The sequence below is a fragment of the Phalangium opilio genome, unplaced genomic scaffold (assembly GCF_054372755.1).
Source record: "Phalangium opilio isolate 3A_F unplaced genomic scaffold, DU_Popi_V2 ptg000011l_1, whole genome shotgun sequence".
Taxonomy (NCBI): Eukaryota; Metazoa; Arthropoda; class Arachnida; order Opiliones; family Phalangiidae; genus Phalangium; species Phalangium opilio.
In genome coordinates this window covers 6,647,245-6,674,333 of record NW_028324147.1, presented here as the reverse complement: position 1 = coordinate 6,674,333, position 27,089 = coordinate 6,647,245, and the positions used below count along the sequence as shown (strand labels likewise).

Below are 27,089 nucleotides of genomic sequence, written 5' to 3'. Positions count from 1 at the left end.
GTGTATTATAATATAATTACGAGCTAGTAACTCTTTAATATACCTTTCACTTCATTGGTTCATGGATAGTGGATGGATTAATAGGAAATGCTTAAATACGTTTCAAAAACTGCACATGGTTTAGTAGAAATTTCATACCGAGAAGCGTAATATTAAAGTATCAGTGAAAATCAAAAACTGAATTTGCAAATATTTTAAATGATTTTATAGGATGCTAGCTAGGGGCAAAGGTACCAGTCGTTGCCCATCGATATATTTTTGTTACTTTAATAGCCGCCATTTTAAAATATGGCGGCACATTAACTCCAAAAACCGTGAAGTCCGTCTATAGGATATAGATATCAAAACTGAAAACTAAATATTATCGAAATAGGTCGAAAGAAACGGACGTTCTTCCTTAATAAAGGTTTTGGTTAAATTTCTGCCCGCCATTTTAAAATGGCGGCATATCGAAACCCAAAAGTCATAAAGCCCGTCTATGAGTTATAGGGAACCAGTTTATAAGGGAAATAATTTGAAATGTACTGGCGATATTCCATAAAAAAGGTTTGGTTACATTTCTAACCGCCATTTTACAATATGGCGGCAAATCGAAACCCAAAAGCCATTAAGCCCGTCTATAGGATATAGGGAACCAGTGTACAAAATTACGAGGTACGTTGAGCAGTTGAAACGCGATGACGTTAATTCCATAAAAAAGGTTTTGGTTACAATTCTGGCCGCCATTTTACAAGATGGTCGCGGATTCGATAACATTTTGTAGCGAGTACCTACCACTTAAGAGTAAGGTCTCCGCAAAATTTCGGAGTCCTAGATAAAGCTGTTTAGGCTGGACATTAGTTAGCCACAACCAAATTAGAAGTGTTATACAGATTTTAGGCGTATATGGGATATACGTCTAAAACTATTGCATTTTATAGGAATTCTACGAACTACTTGGCTCCGGACATACCTTTCATTGTGCTTGTCGGTGAATCCGATGATTTGAACATATTTTTTAATTCTCATTGGTAATTAGTAAGTTTTGAAAAATAAAAATGGCAAGCTGGGGTAGAACATGTTCCGTTCTTGGCTGTAAAAGTAGTGATAGGGATTTAAGGGAGTGGAGATCGCGGGTTTGCAAACTTCATTCGGGACCTGACAAAGGGTTAACTCTGTGTCATAAAGATTGTTGTTGTCCGCGGCCATTTTTAAAATACGGAATAAAATCAAAGTACAGAATTCGCTCACTAGATGGCGATTACCAAAAACTACTAACATTTTAAAAATGGGAGGTAACCTCGTACATCGCGTATAAATTCCTTCATCTTTGAAAATGAAGAATTCTAGATAGAATTAATTTCATTTTACCTTTAAGGTATATACCACCCACGATTTAAGGATATAGACTCAAAACGACAAAAGATGAGGCCGAAATAAAAAGGCGCTAAATCCGTTATTGAATTCCAAAAAATCCCCCCCCCTGGACCCCCTCGAGAAATATTATTTTACTTTTCAGAAGAAAAAAAAATAAATGACGTAGGAAAGCCCGCAGCGAACATATTTTTCATCCCAGCATGAGTTTAGCAGAAATATAGAAACTTTACAATACGCCTATAACGCGATCTCAGAATTCTCGACCAGCAAGCACATTCTTATAATTCAAAATTCACATAATACCACGTAACACTTTAGAAATGTTTTTTTTTTTTTTTTTTCAGGGTGTTTTCTAATAAGTCTGCCATAAATTAAACGGTGTGTTCTTTGAGTCAAAGTGAATGGAAAATGTTGTCAAAGAACATGGGATCTACAACATTCACTTACGGAGGTACGGGCTCCCAAACACTGATTGGCCTCACGTGTGTGGAGTAATAAGCTTATTACTTTAACAGCGTAGGCACACTTCTACCCATGTAATAGTACATACACTTCTGCTAGATCAGGGATAGATTTAATTTTAGAAGTAGGAATGGAGAACGGTTAGTATTTACTTCAGTCCGACTCATAGCCTAGTATAGAGCCCCTCCCTCCAACACGTAAGGAAAAGTTTAAATGATCTTATTGGCTCACTTAAACTAAGTTTTGATGACGATTCTGACGGGGACGGCGAAAAATACGTAATTCCTTTTTTACCTCTGTCACTATGACCCCCTAGTGGTCCGGGACTATGACGCGCGCCCAAATTACTCTGTTCTCCATTCCTAATTCTAAAATTAAATCTATCCCTGGCTAGATAAAGACTGAAGACTATTGAAGGCTGATATGTCTTCCTCCACATGTGTGTGACTATTTCATTGTTTTAGGGGATAATCAATGTTTGGGAGACCCCGTTCTTCGATAATATTTTCCACTCAGTTAAGTTTGACCCTAAGAACAAACACACACCTCAATTTATGGCAGACTTATCACAAACACCCTGTATATTACGCATTTAACACGATATATTTATGGCGGTTAAGTCATTTAAGTATTAAACTTAATTGAATATACTCTCTGGATCTGAAATTTACAGCGATAAATAAGTAACTATACAAAACGACAAATTCAATTTCAAACTAAAAGTTCAATATTGATAACTCCTGAAAGCGTTTAGTAATTTGGGTTTTAGGTAGAATTTTCAGGGTGGGACGTATCAACAATTTACCCAGGCGCGGAAAAGTTAGTGTGTAATGGTTACCCTAAACAATGGGTCAAAAGGTCACGATGAAGGAAAGTATAGAGAGGGGCATACTGCACCAGGGAACCCAATTGGTGAAAATGAGAAGCGTGGACAGATTCTTTTTAATGTAATAAACCTCGGTGAATGCGGTGGGCTTTAAGAACGTTTTTTTATAGAGAAAGATGAATTCAATTCCGTATTTTATAAAACCAGCTTGGAAACATCGGGGGGTTGGTTCTAACGCGGTAGGTATTGGTACATCGCGTCAAATGTTAAGTTACTGATATCAAAGAACACACGAAATTTCGTTAAAACACCCACGCTACACTGGCAAGTTTGATATAACCCTGCACCTTCGTTCAAGTCAAACACTGGAAGATTTAAATAAAACACCCAAAAATTCCAAAATCTGAATTTTGAATTAAAATTCTGTAGTTTTAACAGAACTTCTAAATCACTGAACGAGCTATAATTTACTTTTTACAATAATCCTTTTACAAGTGGGAAAACATTGGAGGTAATTCCATGAAATAGTTTTTATGCTTTACAAACTTTGAATCTGTCAGGGCTAAAACAAGAGGATCAACATAGTCAAAGGCTAGTAGACAACAACCTGACCAATCCATCCATTGAACTTCACCCCACCCCCTTGAAAAAGGTTTGTTTAAAACTTAACACAACCCTAACCCTAACCAAATCTAAAACACCATGAATACTGAATTGTCAGTATTGTCGTTTTACCCCAATCAAATTTCGACAAATAAAAAGTAAAGACCATGCCGCTAGTTCCAGAAGAATACCAAACACCAAAGGGGCAGGGGAGGTCACCTTCTTGGGTTATTTCCCTCGCGTCAAGAAGAACCGCTAGAGATAGTGCAAGTCGGCTAGCCTACCCGCCGTCTGGTGTTGCCTCTTGGTGCGAGAGAAATAATATATGAGGGCTTCCTCCTGCCTGTGTGTTGATTTCTCTGCATGCTCCTTATATCTGTGGTACCAAGCAATTTTACTCAAAATATTGTAATCAATTGATTATAGTTGGAGACTTACTTATATCATTCCCTTATGAGTTTAGGGTTTATATAACAGATTTGAAATACATTTGAAATGGTCTCTTGTTGTTATGACTAAACCCAAAAAAAAGTTCAATATTCCGTAATTTCAAACTTAAGAAAACTCTCTTATAAGATCTACATTTTCTATACTTAACGAAATGAAAACAGAAAATGGCGAGCGAAGTAAAGGAGGGGTATGAAATTGATAATACGGGCGTGCGCACGCTACACACGGCCATACTAATTTGACATCACTGGTAAAAGCATAAAGGGCATCAACTGGGCGGAGTTAACACGTGTTCCTACAACAATGGGGCTATGTGTAGAAACCACACAGCCAAATGGACATCTAATGATAATAATAATAATGATGATGATGATGGTGGTACGCGTTTAATCATCCTTAAGCAACTTAGGGAGGATGGAGGAAGAACGCGGGAGCATAACTCGAATGATCCCGACGGAGGATAATGAGATTATCCACGCTCTCTACGCTCTCGCCCAACACACAAAATTTACATTCATCCCATCCGTCTCTATACTAATACTCCAGCTAAACACTACAGGGTGTTTTTGTGAACCTATATGGCAGCCTTAGAATTAGTAAGTTTTAACGGGTTGTCCGCAGGATGTTTAACTGTTTCTAAGACTGAATTTTTGCATTAATAGCTTGCATAAAACTGAGCAAATGTCCCTTCATCATTTCCGCAGCAATTATTAATAAAATTGCATTTAATTTAACTATATATAGTCAGGGATAGATTTAATTTTAGAAGTAGGAATGGAGAACAGAGTAATGTGGGCGCGCGTCAAAGTCCCGAACCCCCTTTCCCGGGTATGAAAGAAGAGGCGGGTCATAGCGACAGAGGTAAAAAGGAAGAATTGCGTATTTTTCACCATCCGCGTCAGCAACGTCATCAAAACGTAGTTTAAGTGAGCCAATAAGATAATTTAAACTATTCGTTACGTGTTGGAGGGAGGGGCTCTATACTGGGTGGTCTATGAGTCGGACTGAAGTAAATACTAACCGTTCTCCATTCCTACTTCTAGAATTAAATCTATCCCTGATTTAACCATATACAGTGTGAAACGTTTCACAGTGATAGACTTTTGGTATTTTCATATTTTTTCTTATAAACTCAATAAATACACGCATCCTGCCTGTTTGTTTAAATTCTCCGATACGTCAAGAATCAGTAATTCGCTTGCAGACGTCATACCGCCATCTGTCGAACTGATACCTCACTACGTCATACAAAAACCCCGCCCTCCCACCAAATTAAAAATCTATAGACTTAAAATGTCCAGTTTTTACTGCGAGTTGCTAATTTAATAAACCATTCTATAAAAAATTACTGTCTAATCGGTTCTGAAGGCATTTTATTTAAAAAAAAAGAAAAAAAGCAGCTTTGAAATTTTCGTGTCTGTATCTCTTTAAATTAACATAATCCTTAATTTTATCAATGAAAATAAAATACCATATTAAAAATGTTCAGTATAAATTACCCTATATTTTCTATATTAAAAATTTAATAAACTTGAAAACGTATAAGACTAATAAAATATAACCTTATGGCACAAATGAGTTTATAAATCAAAAATTCAATCTTCGTACATCGAACAAATTTGATTTTAATAACTTGAGATTGAATTATAAGGTAAATATCCGTAAATCTTTATCTTAAAGCGATTTTAAAATTGACGTTTATCGAGGGTTTTTAAAGAGTGGATAATGCAATATGGGAAGGAAAAAAAATATATATATAGTTAGCTAACTCATCAATATGTTGTTGCCGTCAAAAAGACGTGCTCGATTCACGTAGCACGTTGAACCAATGATTATTATTATCTCCCATACCGAGTATTTATGAAAGCCTAAGAATATATAGTTTAAAAAAAATTCCTCTAACACGTCAAAGGGTGTGAAGTTTACACGTAGGGCCATTTAAAATAAATGAGCAGGGGGGGAGCTGACGTTTCAGGGGGGTAAGGATGAAACTAATATCCATTTAAAGACGAATTTATACAATCTTCCCATGAATGAAAATTTTATAAAGGGAGTAATTTAATTGCAGTGACCAGGGATAGATTTAATTTTAGAAGTAGGAATGGAGAACAGAGTAATCTGGGCGCACGTAAAAGTCCTGGACCCCCTTCCACGGGACGGAGGGGTATGAAAGAAGAGGCGGTCATAGCGACAGAGGTAAAAAGGAATTACGTATTTTTCGCCCTCCCCTTCAGCAACGTCATCAAAACGTATTTTAAGTGAACCAATAAGTTAATTTAAACTTTTCGTTACGTGTTGGGCGGAGGGGCTCTATACTGGGCTATGAGTCGGAATGAAGTAAATACGAACCGTTCTCCATTCCTACGTCTAAAATTAAATCTATCCCTGCAGTGACTCAAAAGGATTATGTTTTAAATTTATAATAGGAAAGACCCAGCCTAATTTTGTTTGTTCGTCTATCCGTCTGCCAATAACGCTCCGAAAATATTAAAGCAAGCAAAATTAAAGCGAATGTCGGCTCATCTGGCACCCCTAACATTCTGACTGATCTTCTACACACAAATTTTACTTTCCCAAAGGCAGGAGCCAATCAGAACTCGACCATGAGGGAAGAGCTAAAACTAGCCTTTTCTAAGCTTAGAGGGCCAGTAAACTCCACCCCTCGATTATGGGAGCATCTAGTGGCAGTTGTTTAAACTAAACCACAGCCGAGGCTTGCTTTAAGTGGAGGAATTTAAAGTTCAAAATCAAATATCACTCATACGAGGTGCTTTCTAACTAATTTAGAGAATACCCATGACTTTGGTGGACTAATAACATTGAAGCCCTCTATAACGTCTTTGCGTTCACATACCCATCAATGTTCCGTCTCAAGTTCTCAACCCTACACAAAGCAGACGACCTATTGAAAAGGGTCTATATTCTTGCCATAAATTGAATGCATTCTCAATTATTTATATCCCACTAGCAGTATTCAGTTACCATTAAACCTACAGAAACCGGAAGGTTTAACTTTACAAGTCGGGACTCAAAAAAGAAAAAGTGAACGCGAAATTATTTATCAGAGAATCCGACAGGTGCTTTTTTAACTCGCTTTTTCGCCGTTTGGCGGCGCTAGCAAGCACCACACCCTGACTATATAATAAAGTTTGAAGAATAGTTTTAACTTCAGTAAAAATTCACGATGAAAAATAACCCTAATACGTCTACGTAAGGAGTTAAAAAAAATCTCAGGTAGAATAAAAATCCTTCAAGAAAAAAATTAAGAAGAAAGAAAAAAAAAAGGAAAGCGATTCTTGGGTGGTTACGGCACCTGTCTTAAGAGAGGTCATAGGGGTCAGCCAGCGGCGGGTTTCATCTGGTCTTTTAAGATATTTTTGCGCCTTTTCTCTCCGCGGTGGGTCTTCTCATTAATTACGTTTGCTGCCGCTAGGGGCGCCCCTGTAAAACCCACCCGCCATTTCATACACCTTCTTCACAAAATTTTTCTTCCCTTTTTAAGAAGAAAAAAAAATAGCAACGTAAGGATGAAACAGCGCCGCTGAGTGGCAGACGATTAAATTTCACCGGGGTAAAAAAGGCAATTTCTTTTAAAAAAATTTCACCTTCCCTTGGCATCTACTAAGCTTTGATAGTCTTACGTTCAATGGGGAAAATTACCTTACTGCCATTAGTGTATAGTATGTTAGTGATGAATGGGTGAATAAAGATATAGTACAACTATCATGTATTGTTATGGAGTTAATGAAGGCTTTTACAGTATTAAAGGGGTCACCACGAACAATATTTAATCGTAATAGCTATTATTACCTACTGGTGTACGTTAAAGCTCGCGAGATGTTTTATCTTTCTGACAGGGAGAATTTACTAATTGAATTAAATCTATCCCTTACCTTAACCCCAATTGCTAAAGCGATTTTTAATGGAGATTTTTAAATTTTTTTTCGAGAGTGTATGTTCAATGAGATATATCTGAATTTATTTCATTTAATCATTAAGTTAATTATTATTTAAACTAATCACTAATTATTATTTAAACTAATCACTAATTATTAAATATTTTTCATTCATGCTAAAGATTTATCAATATCCTTATTTTACCATAGTAATTTTACTAAAATAATGTTTTAAATTAAAAAGGGGTATAGCTGGTTTTATTCTTTGAAATAAAAATTAAATTAAACTAATTATTATTTAAGAAATTAATTTTAACGTGAAAAATGAAAAAGTGTAGCTTTTAAAAGTTTTAATTTGATATCGAAAATGTTCGTGCATTTCTAAAGAGTTCAACTACTTCAATTTGACTAGGGTATACTTGGTTAAATTAAACTAATTGTTATTTAAGAAAATCACTTTAAAATTAAAATAAAAATCATTAAAATTCAGAATTTTGCTTCTCCCTTGCAAGATAAACATTTCTACACGAACAATAGAAAATATGTGGGGATAGTTGCCCCTGTAAGCTGGCTTATCCTTAAATAATTACAATATTAAATTCCAAGTTGGGAACCGTATTAAAATTTACTATAATTAATTATCCTTATCGTTTATTAAATACCCGGTTTTAAAATTGAAATTATTTCCGCACGTTTTATGTGGATTAAATCCAAGTCATGTTAGAGTTAATATGATAAATTAGCCTAATCAATTATTCCTAAATTTGAAAAGTTTGACTTGTTGCGGTTTAAAAAGAATTATATCCAATTAATAACTCGAAAACCAGTTGGATCAATCAGATATCATAGCTTATAGTTTTTACTTTTATTAGAAATATTTTTTGAAATTTAGAAATAGATGCTCGGCCATCTACCGGTATTCAAGCGTTCAAAATTAATTACCTTTAAAGTTAAGTTTAAACATAAAATATCTTAGTGAAATTCATAAAATTATTCGAATTGTTTCTCTGCACTAAATTAATTAGATTTACATTTAAGTTTAAGACATCAAAAGATTTAGCAGTAGGATAATATAGAGGCCGCCACTATCCCTAGTTTAAAAACCCGCCAAATCCTGGGAAACATTTGGCGCGTAAATTTGAAGGTGGAAAACACAGTGACACGTTCTGGGAGAGAAGTTTCAACAGAGCCCATTCTAATTGCAATTTTAATATTAATAGAAAAAATATTGCCCACACTTTAGTTTAATGGGAAAGAGGTTTTACTTCGAAATTCATTTAACTTATTTTATTTTAATAAGTATAGTTCCAACGGAGAACTATAGAGGGCGCTACTGCCGTTTGTTGGAAAAAGAAATTCAAGGATTACCAATAAACCTTAGGCGGGAAATTTCAAAAAGGAAAGAGGTAAAACTGAGCGCGTTAGCAAATAGGGTGGTTTCAGTAAAATGTTTCAATGCATTTTCTGGAGGAAATAGATCATTACATTAATTCCAGCAGATAAGCAAACTTAAGAGGGATGAGCCCGGTTTCTTAATTTATTTCCCTTGCGCCCGCCAAGAAGCATCGCTAGAGGTACTGCAAGTCGGCTACCCTCTCACACGTATATTGAACTCAGGCACCGTCTGTCGTTGCCTCTTGGAGCAAGTAATTTATGGAGTGGTCTATTTGTGTACATCAGAGATGTAAAGTTCAATTACGTAGTTGATTTACACAACTTCATTTCCTATGAAAACTTGATTATTATGTATTGTAATCGTTATCAAATGCATTTGAATACAACTACACGACACCAAATCTGCATAGCATTTACTATAGCTTTGCAGTTCACCCAGTGTTCCCAGACCCTTTGAAAATCCAGTGAGAGACTTTAGAGAGAAAGGGAAGGCAGTTAGGTTTGATTCAGTATTTACTGTATTTCATTAAATTGGCCCAAAGTGACCCAGACAAATGTGCATCAAAGATACGTCAGTGAGAGGTTACGAACGACGAATTTCTCTAGCCCTTTTAGTGAAAATTAACTACCTATGGTATTTGTTGATTTTTACAAAAAAATTCAAAAACGCGCTGAAAAAAAAAACCATTCAGTCTATGGTTGTGCTAAACAGTTATAAAAATATGACAAGAGTTTTATGAATGGGGTAGAAAATTTTGTACAAAAAAGGTTGCTTTTTTACTACTTCCAACGGGGAACTTCAGAGAACTTCCATGAATCGCTTGGTAAAAAAATCATTCAAGAAAGAAATGTTTATGACTACAGTAGTCTAGAGTAGTAAAATAAAAAGTTCCCGTGAAAAGAAGTTGCGGACGTCTTCCAAGTTTACGAGTGGCGTACGTTGTTTGGGAAAAGCATCTTTTTTATTATTCTTGGTAAAATGGGTCCAGTCCCAAAAGGAAAGGAAAAAAGTGTTTTTGTCCAGGGCGCCGCGTAAACACGTCAAGTGCATCGAACTTCTTATTTCCAAAATTTCATACGACTTTCACCATTTTTTTCTCTTTGTCAACCTCAGTTCAAACTAAACTTTTACCCTGAACCCCATAACCCGTATTATCAAAACTTAACCTGATAAATACGATAAATATTCAACGTAATTTCACATCGTAACTTGATAGTGAAGAATATTTAAAGACTATTTATTTATTTATTGACGGAATTTTTTTTTTGTTGAATTAGAATCCAAGGTTGTAAAAAAATATGAAAAGAACTCGCGAGCCAGTCGGCAGTTACCAGAGTAAACAAATAAACAATAGACCGGGCAATACCGATAAAAAAAGGAAAAATCTTTTAGTAGACTATAATTTTTAACTTATCTTTAATCTATGCATGTTGGGTTCCCCGAATTTTTATTGTTAAGCAAAGTAAAGCAAAAAGCCTTAAAGCAGCTCCCCAAGTTTTTGACGTATATTAAATCGTATTAAACGCGCAAAAACAAGCCGTTTAAAGGTTCTAAAAGAGGCTTGTAATATTCAGGATTATGGAGCGAAAACGGCTAACGTATAACCACTGCCAGGGAGAAGTAGAAATGGAGTTGAATTGTAGGCGTTTTATAGACTGACAACCGTACATCTCAGCTCCTACAACGGGAGAAAGGGAGCTGGAAAACTTGGTTATCGCTGCTTATCACGTGGCAAGGGGCATCAGAGTCGTCGCAAACTCACACTAAGAACTGCCCTCTTGTGAGAATCGCTATAAGGTAAAAACGCAACCGTTGGCTGTAGTTTCATGCGCAATCAGTACGAGACTATTTTGAAAATCGTAAATTTTGTGTTGGAGAGAGGGCGCACACAAACAGTAACCCCCTTTCTCCAAATGTGGTAGTCTAGGCTCGCAGTGTAGAATACTAGATCACCCCACATACCGACTCCTTTTTAACTCCTCCCTGGTATAACTTAGCTTTAAATATACCATGCATACGGCAATTTCATTTTTTCTTAAGCATGTAATGATTAGTCAACTTTAAAATTTTCCATAATTCTAGAAGCAGTTTGTTCTGTAGATACAATTTAGTGTTTTCCCCTAACAGGTGCAACTGACTTTACACTGACGCAAGGATATCAGTTATAACTAACCATAATGACGAATTTTTACCCATCTTATCAGATATTTGTCTTTTAAAATAAACCCCTACAACCTTTTGCAAACCAGTTTTAACCCCCACCCCCAAATTTCACCATTTTTTTTGACCAAGATTAAAGATAAGACGAGAGAGGAAGGAGAAGGGCATAGATAAAGTGTAGGGGACGATTTCAAAGGGCTGTACCTTCAATACTTTATAGTACCTGCATTCAATGAAGCCCACGTTTCCATCGTGCGATGCAAGGGCCGCTTTAACCCCTGAATAACCTATGGGTACCTCATTACCCCGGGCACCTTCACCATTCAAAAGAAAAAAGGGGGGGCACCGATCAGAAGAGAGAAAGAGAGAGAAACTCGCATCCTAGGCTCGCTTTGGGACTATTTTTAACCCATAAACCTTCACTCGTTGGTGATTGAAGATCCCTTAAAATGATAACGTCAAGATTTCAGCCTGTAATAATGGGTTTCTACCTCTAAAATCGAGAGAGAGAGGGCATTTCTACAGCGTTTATAGCTCCTAGAAACTCCAATAATGAGAGAGGTAGCGCCAAAAGATTCCACTAGAATCAAAGGGTATTCTAATACCGTTTCTATAGTGTATATCTAGAAGTATTTCCTTTAGAGATTCCACTAAGGGGAGTGACGGAGGCGTCAAAGAGAAATTATTTTCAAACTGCGAGCAGATGGACTCGAGAATGAAAAACATTTGATGTTGGATTCGGTATCGCACCGTTATTAGTAATAATTTTGACGTTTTCGAGTTGAATTAAGGTTCTTATTGGGAAGATAGTTGTCAAAATAAACTGTTATTACCGTGATTCATCAATGAATGAAATTCCAGAGGAAAAAAATCTACGATAATTATTTACGCTTTAGTTATATTGTTTTGAGTAGTATAATACCGTGAACATGATTCATGAATGAATGAAATTCATCAGGAAAATAATTTGGATGTTTAAAACTCAGTTTGTTCAGTTTTGAGAAATATCGTAATTAGTAATTAAGGAAAAAATTAGCAGTTATCGTCATGATTCGGGAAAGAATTAGCAGTTATCGTCATGATTCGGGAAAGAATTAGCAGTTATCGTCATGATTCGGGAAATAAATAGCAGTTATCATCATGATTCAGAAAATAATTTATTGTCATATTTCAGGAAGAATTAGCAGTTATCGCCACGATTCGAGAAAGAATTAGCAGTTGCCACCATGATTCACGAAAGAATTAGCAGTTGCCATCATGATTCACGAAAGAATTAGAAGATAAGCCAAAAACTAATACCGGATATAGTTCTCTAAAATTCGAAAATGGCTTAACATAACACCTTGGCAAAGGCTATCTCTAAACTCCTTGTTATATTCTTTTTTTCTTCGCGGAAAAAGCCAGAGAACGATTATAGATTATCAATGAATAAATGAAAACATCACCATCATTCATCCAAAATAGAAGCGAAATCTTTTTTTTGGTGCATGGCGTGCGTGAATTATCAAACTGAACAATCTGAAAAGTCTTATTTTTACATATCATTTTTGAAAATGAGGTGTGGAGCTAAAGCTGGCATTACAAAGCAGCGGAGCATATAGGATCAAACGTTTTCCTGATCGTGTCGATGTTACGATCTTATCAAATGACACGATTTGGCGACCCAACCAAAATTCCTCAACACCTCATTGGGCAAAAGCTGCGGGCCCGCAGAAAAGAGATTAGAATTCTGAATTCAAAATGAGAAAAGGTATATACGGAGGAAAAAAAGATGAAGATTCAAACAAAAGATAACGTCTAAGCCGCTATACACGCCTAATAACTATATTTAGCTTTGATACACAAGATGTATTAGAATTATAGTTAACTTACAATAAGATGGAAAACTGTTTCGCGTGCCATATATTAAACTATACTTAATTAAGTATCGTTTAAAAGTGAGTGCTCAATCAAAGCTTACTCGTTATAAGTGAACCATCGTTAGACGTTGGTCTAATCCGAAATATCGACTGAAATCCCCGTTAATGGCAATAATTGGGACAAAGCAAGGGGCTAAAGGGGTATAATATGGCAATTAAAGGTCGAGATCCAATTAACGATAACCGTTTATTTGCATTTACTATCAAAGAAAGAAAGAAATTAGAAATGGACCCTTTTCAGGGGGGTCTACTTGACAAAGAATTAAGATTGAATATCCTGTGGTTTGCTAATCCCAAAACGTTAGACAAGACTTCAAAGTTACCAGTCCAATAAAGTCCATAGTGTTCGATGTCACATCTAACGTCTTTTGAGTCGACAAGAATACCGGATGTTACCTCTAAAGACACAACAAGGTGGTCAAACACATACCAGGCTCTATTTTACCCTCAAAGCGTCTATTCCAATCAAGTCAACATGAATTTAAGAACACATGCAACAACTCATCGCAAAATTAGAACTATAAACTGTTATTTTATCAAAATGTAAAATAATTAACAAATCTAGAAATAGCGGTATTTGTTTGATTATATCGAAAACCTATTTAGGAGCGATCCGAATGTTTGACTATATTTGAGTTAGCAACACGTGTTCCCAACTCGTTGACTCCCATTACACGGACAATAATTCACCAGTTGACCCTTTTCACGATGATAACTATTTACCATCGTCCCACGTACAGTCAAATCGCGTTGCATGGGTTATATGGGGTCACGGTTAATCTTGTTTGTCGATTTGGGGAAGCCATCGTGTCCACATGTCCCAGCAGCAGCAACTCCAGCTAAGTTTCCCCGTTTGTGGCTAAAAGGATTAATCCCGTTCCACGCATAGATTCTAGCTCTTTTTTTAAACTCTTCTGACCAATAATAATAATAATCCTTTGCCAATACCATCCATAAACATATCCGTATCCCTGGGTGACTTTTAATCCTTTTACTTTGAAAAAAGGCACCAGTCAAAGACGACGCGCCACGAGAGGTCCAAGTAGAACTCTTGTTCCCCTAGCAAAAAGACGCAAACATTTGGACGTACGCTAGCCATTTCTCAGGATTAGAAGGTCCATAGAGGGTTCGAAAATCCCCTTTACTTATAACGTTCCGCGCCAAACTTCAAAAACTAACCTCTCAAACCGAAATTTATCGCCATATTTTTGCCATGAATGATTTTTTTCGGTCTCGAAGGATATTTAGAACTTTTTTAACAATGAGAATAGATCCAGGGGAGGTTAAGGGTTTCTAGCTATATAAGAAGTCAAAAAGGTAGCTTTAAAAATATAGAGGTTCGGATGTGGGTTTGGTTCTGATATAGTTTCATTCCATTAAAAAATGAAATGCTTTCAGTGATAAGATTCTATCTCAATACTCTTAATTTTCCTGTATACAGCAGCGAGAACATTACCTTTCAAGCAGGCAAATCTCAAACTTAGGGCTACTCACTTCAAGTTTCACTGTAGACTTATTACAGATTCTGTACTCATGTCAACGGCAGGGTTTTAAAGATTACGAGTTTTCGGAGTAATCCCTTAATAGTTAAGTCAAAGGGGTATATACAGCGTGTAAACTAGCCCCTTGCCAAATCTAGTTAAGAGATCAAGGGAGTGTTTCCTTAGTTTCCTGAAGGAACTATGCAATAAATTATATTAAGAATGTAAAAACTCAGGATATCAGTGAAGTACTAAATTACTAAGCATATTTTTCACATCATAGAGAGCTTTCAGTTGGAGGAGGAGATGAGTCTCGTGACATAATTCACGCTGCCATATTGGTGGGTTAAAGCAGGGATGAAGCTGACACTACCCAATATGGCTACCAGAACAGCGGTGTGACGTACTACTATCCCATCTGAAAGCTCTCTATTGGACCTTGGGCGTTCTTAAAGATACACTTTTTCCTAGCAGAATATAACGCTACACTTTGGAAACTTCAAACCCCATACTTATGCTTCCCGTTACAGTGCGAACGTAGCCTTCTCCTCATCCGGCATTTTTAGAACATGGAGAGTTTTCGCTGCCCTCGACTTCTACTTCCATATAGGCCTAGGAGAAAACTAAAGCACGCACAGCACAGAAAAAGAAGCAAAGTAGAAAACCCTCGATCTATATTTATTGAGAAAGGATTAAAAAATCTCGCTGGACTACGTCCGTCTTTAAGCCTGCATGGTAGCATGCGTGGCCAGCAGCTGTTTCTTCCCAAAATCTCAAGAAGAGCCTCAGGGGGGGGGGGTGGATTTAAGATGAATTCCGAAAAAGTTAAGCCCCTTGTAGGATCATACAAACTGCGGGGAAATAATAGGCAGACAATCCTTTCTCTCATCCGGAGCGCATCCTTTGAGGGATTTAGCATTTCAACTGTGCCATATATCTAACCATACAACGCCAGGGTATGCAAGCGAGGGTGTCTGTACATGAAGTGATGGGAAATCTGTTTGCGACCAATTCGCTTCCTTTGAGGTCCTGTCCTGTCTCCGATCGTCCTGATTCTTAATTCCCCGATAAGGAATTTAGTACTATACACGAAGGTGGGGATGATTTTAGCTTTGAAAGGATTTTTAACAGTTATAGGTGTCAGGGCCTTTAAGCTCAGGTGTAAGATTCGTCACTTCCGTTAAAGGATTTAGTGTATAGAATTCTGGGGAATTTTCGAGGGTGCCATATGTTTGCTTTTACAGATATCTTCAATTCCTGTACCATTTGCTATCTAATTCGATTTTTTTTTTCACGAATATTTCATCATTAGAGGCAAAAGCTTGAGGGAGAGGAATGGAGTAGAAACGTTGCAGTCTGTAGCCCCATCTATGGCACCTAAGTCCTCCCAGCATCCTCAGTGTTTCGGTAGGGTCGCATTAGTAGGGAAACGTCAATGATGCCCCCTGTGTCTTAAAAAAAAAGAAGCTAGCTCTCATACAAATACAATGGCGCTAAGTGGCAGCACTTAACAATCGAAAGGGTAGGGACATGCGCAAGGTACACTAACAGACTTAAATTGCCGCAGGTAGCCCATCATCATTTCGCTCCATCTTGCGTCCTCTTTTCTCTTTGATAAAAGTACCACGCCCAATTTATAACCCTGGTATGAAGTTTACTTTCCTATTTCCAGCACTGTTGCAAGGTCAAACCTCAAAAACAAAATAGATTCAAATCATGTTGCCCTTTCGTTATTGCGTTTTGCTGATACAGGCAACAACTAGCAGCTTGCTAAAAACATCCAACACTATTTCTTCAAAGTTCACAAGAAACTTTTCAAGTGCAAGAGGCCTCGGCAAGAGGCGCAAAATGGACCCAACACGTGTTAACTAACACTGGCAAAACTACCTTCGATAAAAAGTAAACTTTAAGACGGTTTTTTAATGCCCTAAAGTTGAAGTGCATTTTCATATGAAGGAGAACGTCTAGGCTATATAGCAAAAATTTTTTTTCCTTTAAAAAAATCGGATTAACTTTGGCGTAAGTGTATTGTACATATTTTATCCGTTGGTAGCAAGCAGCAGACGATCGTAAACCCAAATCACACTCTTGAGAAGTTGAGAGGGGAGCTATAAAAATAACTTAAAAAAGAAATCCTCACTAAAAATAGAATCGGACTTAAATGAACTTTGACACGTTACGATATACGAAGACTTGTTACATAAGAAAAAGATACTCGAGATAATAAAAATAAAATTCGACTTCACACCTGCCCAGGTGAAGAACGAAGATGCATTTTTTCTTTAAGAGGGAAAGAAACATCGTAGAATCAAATTCCACAAAAACGAATATATACTATATTGTTATCTTAGAAGACGGTCACTTCATGAAAATGACACTGACGAAGCGTGTCCGAGAGATTATGGACCACTTTTATCGAAAATGTGAGAAGATAGATATTTTAACTTAAAGGAAAAGCTCAGGTAACATAACATTATACCTTACAAGAGCGGCCTTTTTCTAAATATAAAAGGAAAAATATCAAAATAAATAAATAAATAAATAAATCATTAGCTTTTAATTAGTCTTGAAAAAGAGAACTACTGTGCAGCCATCGGTTTATTGTGGCGTCTGCTAGCCTGAAACCCATTACCCCTAACTCTCTCAACCTGTGAAAATTCAACCAATCCCGTAGGGGTAAGAGGTTCTGACTAGCAGACGCCACTAAACTAATGTCGGCACCGTAGCCCTAGATTTCAACGCTAATTAAATGCTAATTATTTTGTAATTTTAGATCATTTATTATTTTAATATTTAATTCTTTTTATATTTCGAAAAAGGCCGTTCTTTTAAGGTATAATGTTATGTTGCCCAACCTTTCCCTTTAAAACTATTTTAATAGATATACGTTTTACCACGTTAAAAGCCAGGACACGCGATTTGAATAGAAAAGGTCCATATGGGCTATCATCTTCCATTTCCACCCCATGAATGCAAACTTCGTACAAAGTGACTGACCTTCGTAGATCTACCACCTCCGCTGGTGGTCAAGACCCCGAAAAAATCGTCTCTATGCTATTATCTAACTTGCGAGTGTTGAGGATAGAATATCAGTTCTCTTGAAAATAACCGTTGTTAAAAACTAACGGGGAGTTCTCACAGAACGCGCCTTTCTTTATTCGGACGTCTAGTGACGGCTGTTTGCTTGTTAGCGCCTCCAGGGAAACATTTAATTTACGACCTGTTTCCTAAAATGGACACTCCTCGGGATCTGGGCACCGTATCTATTCGGATCCGCAGTATAAATACGGGTATTTTTGGACTAAAACTGTCAAAATGAATAAGATGGCTCCATTTATCAACGAAGGGGGAGCCTATAGTTCATGGGGACACAGGCAGGGATGTCTCTAAATAATGACATGTTCTCGAGTTTGCAAGTGGACCTTGATGCGCCTTTGTTAGGGCCATGCATAGTCCGGTCACTATATTCCACACCTTAAGTGTGAATGTTTCTGCTATGTGTGTACCTTCAAATATCAAAATTTGAACTTAATAGTAGAATAAACTACTTTTGAATTGAACTCTCTCGCTATCGTTTTGCTAATTTGCTTAATTACTCGAGCCCTGAATTTTCAGATTCAAATTCTCTGACCTTTTACTTAATGATTTTACCCACGTTTAAATAGCCTTTTTGAATTTTTAGCGTAAACCATTACGGTTTTTGCGTCTGGTCAAACGTGATCTCGCTAAAACGATGTTCAAAACATCATTCAGCCGGATGATTGAAACACAAATATTTTCGCCATTTTAACCAAACTCCCTGACCTGACTTTGTTGAAATTCTAAAATTCCCACAATTTTCCCTGACCTTTTAAGCCCATTTTGAAATTCCCTGACTTTTCCAGGTTTTCCCTGACTTATGGCAACCCTGGATTATTATAACACCACTGAATTAACAAAATTAATAATTTAAAACTATGAAATTAATCATTCACATTACAAGTGAACATGAACATAAGAAAAAATATCTACTGTATTAGCCACTGGTCCTGTATCGAGTAACACCTGACGACAACAGTGTACATTTCATGGCATGAAACATTTCGCCTTCTTTTAGACATCAGAAAAGGGCATTGAGGCGGATCGATATCGTTCCGTTTCTCATAAATAAGCAAAAGTTTTCGTACGAATAATTTCTAATGATTTTTTTTTGATTTTTCAGAATTTCCCCCCGAAATTAAGTCTAATTAGGTAATGACTAAAGCGACGACGATACTTCTATATATCATATATATATATATATATATATATATATATATATATATATATATATATATATATAAGTAAAGGTCGAGTGAATAAAAACGATTGGAGTTCGCGCTTGCAGGGCCCAATTATTTTCATCGGCGGCTGACCATCGTAGCGCTTCGAGTTAATTAGGCGAAAGGACATGGCGCGAGCGGGCCGGGACCCTTCGCGGCTAAATGCGCGTCCTAATGAAGGATTTACGTATATCTCGCGCCAATGCCTCGAGACTCATTAAAGGGCACGGTCGCGCGACCATGCCACCAGTTAAAGCAAGCTGGGGCTTGTTATTTTATTTTCTATAATTTAAAAACTTCAAAGAAAACTATGGGAGATCGCGCGGCCATCACCTAACCACGACGCTGATCCAAATTCAATTCTCCGGATGCAATCATACGTGGGAAAGGGGGAAAAAGAAACGGACTCACCCATCCGTAATTTTTACAGATAATTTGATAATATGACGCGATTTAGCGAAAGCAGTTGACCCAATCTACATTTTCAAAAAGCGAAATTTAATTCTTTAAGAAGTTCCTAACTGTTATGATAATCAAGTCTACATAGTTAATGGTAAATGACATCGTGATAAGAACATCTTTAACACACCGGTGTGTGGTTTTCGTCAAACGTATAGACCATTTCAATGTAGCTAAGAGGGAAAAACACGGGGGTAAAACTTTGCCTTCCACCTTACTTTTTGGCGCCTGCGCTGTAGTAATTTTGTATCGTGAGAGTCCGCATGCAAAGACGGCAATGTATGAACCCTCATTGTAAGTCCCGCTACTTAGGGTTGTGTACCCCTTTTTTACATCGAAAACGTCAATAGCGTAATGGCAGTACTACGTATGCAAACGTCATACCCTTCTATCTCTTAGTTCATTTTCACCCCCTAATGGACGAGTACAGTATCCACTCTTACACAGTCTACACTTCTCTCCACCACCACTAGTCTATTACATATTCGAGAAGAAACAAGTAAGATTTCCAGATATTTAACAAAAAAAAACTACCCAAGGTTCAATAGCGTTCTTATATTGAAGATTATTGAAGACTGATATGTCCACACGTGTGGCTATTTACTTAATTGTTTTATTGGCCACTCAATGTTTGGGGCCCATATCTCCCGAAACTACATGTTGCAGACCCCATCCACGTTCTTTGACACTTGCACCCAGTTTGACCCCAAGAACACACCACCGTAATTATAATAACTGAATAACTGAAAATATTAAATTTTAAGTCGAGGCTTACGTCATCCGTATAGCTCGCTTAAACGGAATGGCGGCCTCATTTTGTGAGTGGCGCGTAATAAGGGATTCCCCGGCACCAGACAATATTATTTTTAAAGGTTTTTTCCTTTACCCGGTATTTTATTACAGGCATAAGGGCCTCGTTTTGTAAATATATATTTTTTTATCAAACTGGTGTCATCTCGTTCAACGCACACGACTTGGCGGAGAGAGTGCGTTCACCCGGGCCATAATTCGTGCGCCCATTTTCCGATATACAGTCGTGATTTTGTAATATGGCCCCTGACTCCTGAGCCAGTGTTAAGGGTTAAATTCGAGTAAAACCCCCGAGTTGGGTTTTTACGATTAAGTCTGGTTATATTTTTACGTTTAATTTTTACTATCAAACTCGTTAAAAATCATAAAATTTACATTATTCTATACTGAGTTCCAGGTGCGAGCGTGTACAGCGTGGAAGAGGAAATAAATACACTAACTTTATCTGAATATCGCTATAGTGCCGACGGAAGAAATAGGTATGGTCTGGAATAGATACAGCTAGTATGAATCATTGTGTCCTCATATCTCATGTTAATTTCTATGCGGGTTTTTTTGGGACGGGGTTGGTTTATACCCGTTGACATTTTCAAGGGTTGCCCTTTTAATACCAATCACGCATTATCTCTAATTACTCATTATCCAATTAGAGGATAATAAATAACTACTGTTGACATCCAATTTTACACTAATCACAGTTTTCATACACCTTTTGGTAAACCGATTTCCCTAAGTTTTCCAGGTTTTTCCCATATATGGAGTAATAACAACGGGAGCTCCCTCTCGCGAGTCACGACTCTACCACGTGACGTATGTCGGGTACATTTGAACAAGTTGATCAAGCCACAACAAAGGATATTATACATTCACCTATTTCACTGATAGTGATATAGCGGAATTTTACTAAAAATTCAAAATTTACCTGAGTAATGGAGTAATAACAACGGGATTGGTTTTTAATAGTTGTTAAGATTAAGACACCCCTTCAGAGCAAACTTACTAAAAACTCACAAACTTCCATGATTTTTACTAAAAATTAAAAATGGTCATGAGTTTTTTTTGTAAATATTTATTTCCATGAGTTTTCCAGGTTTGTATGAAGCCTGTAATCAGCAGTTTAGTATACCTATTTCTTTTATCGACAATATCGCGTTTTCGAGACGAAATAAGTTGTTAACCCGATCCCTTCCACCCTGAAAAAATGTTTCCCTTGTAAAAAATATATAATAATATAAAACTTTAGTTAAACCATGCAAAATCCAACCATAGTAAAATTATAAAAGAACGCCTTAAAAGTCGAATTAATATATATATTTTTTAAAAAAGTAATATATCTTTTCCGATTTTCAGAATTTAATATACAAACTTTACGGTTAAAAAAATTCGCCCAATTAAAGATTTACGGTGAGCTGTTTTGGCGTTAAAAGCGACGCTAATTCGGGCGTCGATTGGTTGAATTTGGTCCGAAAACCACCACCGAAAAATAGGCCTAATTTGGATTCCTATTAGCAAAATGCAGGCACGCGTGCACGCCTGGCTGAATAGTCGCCAGTAAGGGGATTTTTTTTAAATGACTGGGTCATTTAATTTCCCCCTTCTCTTAATCTCATTTCGATTTCGTCATAAAGCGGAAAAATAAAACTTTAAAATATCCTCCTCCCATTTGAACGCTGCTTTCTCCGTTTTAGGAGAGAAAGTGTTCCCAATACAATTTCTAGACGACATGTCTCTAAAACTACTTTCTATTTCGTTAAATATTAAAGGAAGGTACCATGCTAGAATAATTTTCAAATTATTATTACCGAATGCTATAAATTAATTGTATTACACGATGTATCCATCTACAATATTAAATAAGGTACAAGTATTTCACATAGACCCATTTCAAAGAGGGGTGCGGAAATATCGTCTGCTTGATATATTGGATCAAAAGGGTTGGATCCCGTACGTGAACCCATAGACGTTAGATGTAGCTTCAACACTACCAGTCCATCAAAGTAATAACTGTTGAAGGACTACGCAAAATATTCGCGGGTTTAGTTTTAAAATGTTCACAGTTTCGTCGGGGGCAGTGTCGAGATGGCACAACCTTGTTAGCGCCTTTTCTTTAGCCATAGCTCACTGGATCATGCCTTACTGACGCATGATCGAGTGAGCTATGCTTTAGCTGACGATATATGAAACGTTTTAGGACAGGGAAATGAACGTAACGACGCGACCCAACCAAAATTAACAAGGCGACCGGCGGGAACGTAAGATTTTACTCTAGTCTGATGAACGGGCCTTAAGTGTATAGCACACATTTACCAATTATTAGTTTATAGCATTGCACCATGACTTAATATAGACTTACACACTTACGAAAGACTGATACGTCACATCTCAAAGTATATGTAGAGACAAAAATAAAAATGGTAAGTGTCCAGCACCATAGGTTACCTCTCACAGCGGGGGTGATTTCGGAACTGGAGTTGCAACGGAGCGAGACGAACCTACTTCGAAAACCGAAGTACACTTTCGGAGACTGGACACTGGATATCTTGGACGGGAATCGAAGAAATTCGAATGAAAAGCCGCGCTCTTTTTATTGAAATCTTTCTTTCATATATCAGATTCAATCTTTCCAGAAAAAAAAGTGACCAATTTACTTGGTACCTTTGGGGCTATGTATGGGCCCACGCCAACACGTGAGGCAGTTTTTATTGTGTATTATAAACTAATTCATCGGAGAAGCCGATTGTTGAGACTCGAAGGGAAGGAACCGGAAGAAGGTATATAGAAAGTCCTTGTTAAAAACCCACGAGCCGAATCAACTAGAGAAAGATGAGAAACGCTTTGAAAGAAGAAGTAAGAAATAAGTAGAAATATATAAGTGAGGAAAACGTTTTTATGGCCGCTTATAACACATTTTCCCCCACTTTTTTTTCTTCGTTTTAACCCAAGCGTGACGTCATAACGCGGACAATATAACACTCCACAATCGGAATTTGTCCACAAAAATAGTCGAAATAGAAGCCTAATAGACTATATTAGAATCTAATGTCCGAATTTTCCCAGCTGTTGCATGCCATAGTGGCAAAACATTAAATTAGGTCTTCATAAACACTCTGGTTTCTCCTTTCACGAAAAGCTAGTCAGCTAATACAGAATTATGACGTTTCACCTACGTCACTTCATGGTAAGCTCACAGTAACCAGGGACAAACTTATGGAACATATCTTATAAACTTATGGTTTACCAAGAAACTAACGTCATTCGCAACATATTCTCAACTTCGATACTTATTACTAAATTCTCAGAAATAGTTACACTCGTAATATTTCCTCGCTGAACATCTCTGTCTCTAACCTCAAATTGTTACCCAAAGAACGAGGTCACTAATCTTTGGTTGGTTTACGGGGGCAAATGACCGCTAGTGGACTTATAACATATAAACTATCTAGGATTTGTGGGGAAATGACCTTTAAAATCGTTAAATGTCGATACATGATACGAGCCCGTTACATTTAGGCGATGAGAGGGCACACGGGCAGCTTGATAATAATGGACCATTTGGAAAAAAAGAACGACCACGAATCCAGCCCCCTTAAAGGCAGGGTGAAAGGGAAAATCAAGTGATATTTTTATCGATTCCACCACTCTACTAATTGCTAGACCTAACTCCATAGGGAAACATCCAGGAAATCTCTCCGTATGATTTTAAAATTCAAATTAGTTTAAAATTGCATTGATAATTTGAAAATTGCACCTCCGACCAATCGCATAACGTTCTGCCTTCTTGTTAAATAAAATTTGAGTTATGTGTCCTACCATATTTATAATCACATTGCTGTAAATTTTTATTAAATTTCGCGCAAAATTTCATTCGACACGGAGCGTACCATGTGAATTTTGTTATAAAGAAGGCAGGGCGTTTCGCGATTGGTCGTAGGTGCAAATATAAAATTACCAATGAAATATCAAACTAATTTGAATTTCAAAATCATTCTTAGGTGGTATTTCCTGCATGGATGTTTCACTATGCAGGTAAGTCTTATAATTAATAGAAGAATCGACACTTGATTTATCTTTTCACCTGCCCTTTAAGTTTTATTTAGGGGCTAAAATAGCGGACGTAGACAAGAAAAGAAATGACCGCTGCCTTTCCTGGCAAAAAGGTATATACTGTAAGTATCGACCATAAACACTTTTGGCAATTCGGTTCTGTCGGTTGGGGGCTTAAAGTAGGCTTAATAAGCGACTCCGAGAAGTAATAAAGATCCATTTAGGGTTGAGAATGGTCTCTCTCTCTCTCTGAGGTCATAAAATATTTTTCCCCAATTTTTGGGTCCAAAACATATAGAATACCAACCAGAAGTGTGTGTGGCGGGCACGATTACCGAAAAATCATTTCCGAGTTCCTGCCAACACGAACACAGGCATCGACTGCTTGCAAAAATAAGGTAATAAAATTTTAAATACAAACTAAACTAGAATAGCTTATAACCTAAAATGTGTATTGTTAAATAAACTGTCTACCGCTATAGGTAACTAGATGCTTCAGGAGGGGTAGGAAACTATTCGATAAACAACTGTGGCCAAATTTTGTAAATAGAGGATAAGCGCAACGTTTTTTTTAAGTGTTTGAACCGTGGTGTTAACATTAACAATCGCGGCGTCTGCGCAGGCGCAAAAAAGTCTCGGTGCAGGCGCAAGAACCCTTTTAGCGCGCACAAAATATAGACTAGAGAGCATGCGCTAAGAGAAGCATTAGTTCACTTAATTCGCAATTTTGTATAGACGTACCTCTTCGATGTATAACTAAGAGGGAAAAACACGGGGGTAAAATCTTTGCCTTTAATCTCGCTTTTCGGCGCCTGCGCGCTGTAGTCGTTTTGGAATTCTGAGAGTGCGTAGAGACATCAATGGATCAACCCTTTTTATTAATCGATACTAAAGGTTCCCGACCCCTTTATTACATCGAAATGATCTACTTGTTCTCATTTTTGCGCATTGATTCAACAGATGGAACTAAGATGCGCGCTGTTTTCTCCCTTCTATAGTAACAATTCTGCGCAAGAGCAGACGAAAAATGTGGCGAGAGAAATTATTTAAGATTTTGCAACTATATAACTTTCCAAAAAGTTACCAACACCTCCATAACTATAGCAATAGAAATTACCAGAGGAAATTGTTGTAGATTTTTAAGCTCAATAATGCAGGACTGAGCTATAATGGCCCATTTGAAAGCGAGAAAATTTAACTGTATTTTAGAAGGAAATGGATCTACTTAAGTGAGGTTTTTTCGTTGTTGTTTGTCTATAATATTGATGGTATTTTTGCAACTGCCTAACGCGTATATATTGAATTGATATTTTAAATAATTTTCTTATTAATCACGAATGAATTTTTGTTCAATATTTAATAGATTCAAGCACGCGATCAAAAATTTAAAACCTTATAGCTGACGAGTAATTTAGTGGCGTCTCTTGGACTGGAATCCTATAATCGATGGGAAAGCTTCAATTTTCTTCCAAAACTCCTCTCGAATATTTAAATTATTTTGCAAATGATTTTATAATAGTCGATCCTTTCCCCTCATTGAAAGATTTCGGCTCACGACCCTTTGCCTCAGGGGTCTAAAAAACCATCTAATTTCGTGTCGGAATTTAGGGTAGGAGTTAAATTAATTATCCCACCAATTAGTCATTGCGTAATTGATTAAAATCATCGCATGTCTACTGCATAACACGAAACTTTCTTTAAATAAAAATAATAAAAACTGGAGACTTAAATTGAAAGTTTCAAGAGTAGTTAAACCAACGCTATTAAACAGCGATTAAAAGTTGGACCAATAGATAGTTTTCACTAAAAAGGCTAAAGAAAATTACTTCCCCTACCCCTCTCGCAGCTTAAACTTCAGTGCAGTGTTATCAGTCAAGTTGGTCAAGTACTGGTTCAAATTGAACTGCTAACCTTTCTCTCTGCAATGTCTTGACTCTTGACTCACCAAGGGCCTGGAAACACTGGGGGAAACGACAAGTTTCATCCTAACACAGTTTAGTGTCGTAGAGAGAGGAATCCCAGGTGTCGCTTCTATTTTTCCATGGTATTAAAACTACATAAGCTTATAAGACACGTTCCATAATAGTGTCACTGGTTACATAGATTCTGGTAAAGCGACGCCTGGGGAGGCGCTGTCAAAGGCTTAGTACAGACTAAAGATGGAGATGGACTACAAATCCGCGTGTAGTCAATTGTCGCGTGGTTCTCGAACTAGCTCTCAGCAAGTATCTAGCATTAAGAAGTATAGGTAGTGTCATACTTATAGAAGATATCTTAAACACCTATGAAACTATATCAAACATTGCGTAGATTCGTCTGGAAACAACTAATTTTCCAAATTTAAAATTCCACCATATGATAAACAAATCAAAATATTGCCAAAGGAGAAAGGACCCAGCAATTTCAATATTATTAAAAATATTCAAATATTTAAATGAGCAGCCGGTAAATATCCATTACCTTGATCCCCGCGGAAGTGGCGAAGTGGTCCGTATGAGTTTAAGCCCATAATAAAACTTTAACCTTCCAATTTTCAGTCAAATTTAAGTATACGGTACCAGTTAAAAATATATATTCCTCGGAAAAAAATTACAATTTAGGCCCGATTTAGGCTTAATAAATATGCAATAAAAACATTACCAGGGAAAATGGAATTTCCTTCAAATTCTTTGAGAATAAAACGCGATTGTGAACCTATACAGGGTGTTTCAAAAAGGGTGTTAGGACCATAGTTCTATGGGCGAATTTTGAGTTGAAAATGTTCTATGACGTTTTGCGATAAGATCCACCGATTACAAGTTATGATTGGAGTGTTTTACGAATACCCCCTTAATTAAATTAGTGATTATTGTCTAATTTGCCTTTCAGTTTCTAACTTAATTTTAAGGGGTCATCCATAAAATACGGCAATGTTCATAACTTGCTT

General features: G+C 37.0%; 2 long non-coding RNA genes across 3 annotated transcripts in view; one reads left to right on the top strand and one right to left on the bottom strand.

Moving 5' to 3' along the window:
- LOC149710129 (uncharacterized) overlaps positions 1-27,089 on the bottom strand; it is a 210,185-nt gene that overhangs the window by 136,955 nt on the left and 46,141 nt on the right. The window lies entirely within an intron of this gene.
- Positions 14,813-18,109, top strand: LOC149710133 (uncharacterized). Its single transcript, XR_016375647.1, has 2 exons — positions 14,813-17,011; positions 17,431-18,109. It is a non-coding gene; the product is annotated as an uncharacterized LOC149710133 (long non-coding RNA).